General features: G+C 35.4%; 1 non-coding gene across 1 annotated transcript; it reads left to right on the forward strand.

Moving 5' to 3' along the window:
• Positions 1 to 322: 322 nt before the first annotated feature.
• LOC150020758 (U6 spliceosomal RNA) lies at positions 323 to 429 on the forward strand. The gene has a single exon (XR_016513432.1). It is a non-coding gene; the product is annotated as a U6 spliceosomal RNA (small nuclear RNA).
• The last annotated feature ends 345 nt before the right edge of the window (positions 430 to 774 follow it).

The raw sequence follows: 774 nt of genomic DNA on the forward strand, positions 1-774 counted from the left end.
AACCAGTAACCCTTTGGTTCGCAGGCAGGTGCCAAATCCACTGAGCCACACCAACCAGGGAGAAGCTGTGTTTTGATAAGCAAAACCAAACAGAAAATAGAAACAATGATCCCAATACCTCCATTAAAAAAAAACAAAAAAAAACTTCATTACTATCTGACTTACTTGCTGTCCTTACTTTAGTTATATAAATCTATTCATCAGGTTTTTTCAAAATAGTGTGCTAGGAAATCAGATCTTTTATAGTGACTTCCAGTAACCCATATATTTTTACACTACAAGCCAGTACACACATTCAAATATATTTATAACAAAAAAATTAGTTCTCGCTTTGGCAACACATATATCGAAATTGGAATGATACAGAGAAGATTAGCACGGTCCCTGGTCAAGGATGACACACAAATTCATGAAGTATTCCATGTTTTGAAAAAGAAAACAATTTAACAAAACAAAACCTATCTTTGCTATGTGCGGTGCAGTCTGATATATTTTTTTCTGTTCTGTTTTTCCTTTTCCCTTTTAATTGCTGGTGACAGCCCATTAAATTGATTTCACATCTCACTAATAGTTCAGGACCTACAGTTGAAAAACACAGCTCCAATGTGTCCTTTTAAAAATATAAAAGCAGTATAACATTCTGAACATAACAATCAGAACAGAAAAACATATCCTCAGCAGGACCTGAGCTGCACACCTTTTCCCCAGTAAGTGGATTGATCTCACAGCCATACAGGATTAAATTTCTGAGAGAGGAAAAAGGTCCTGTGATTG

This window comes from Furipterus horrens, unplaced genomic scaffold (genome assembly GCF_987537825.1).
Source record: "Furipterus horrens unplaced genomic scaffold, mFurHor1.1.pri manual_scaffold_1, whole genome shotgun sequence".
In the NCBI taxonomy this organism is placed as follows: domain Eukaryota; kingdom Metazoa; phylum Chordata; class Mammalia; order Chiroptera; family Furipteridae; genus Furipterus; species Furipterus horrens.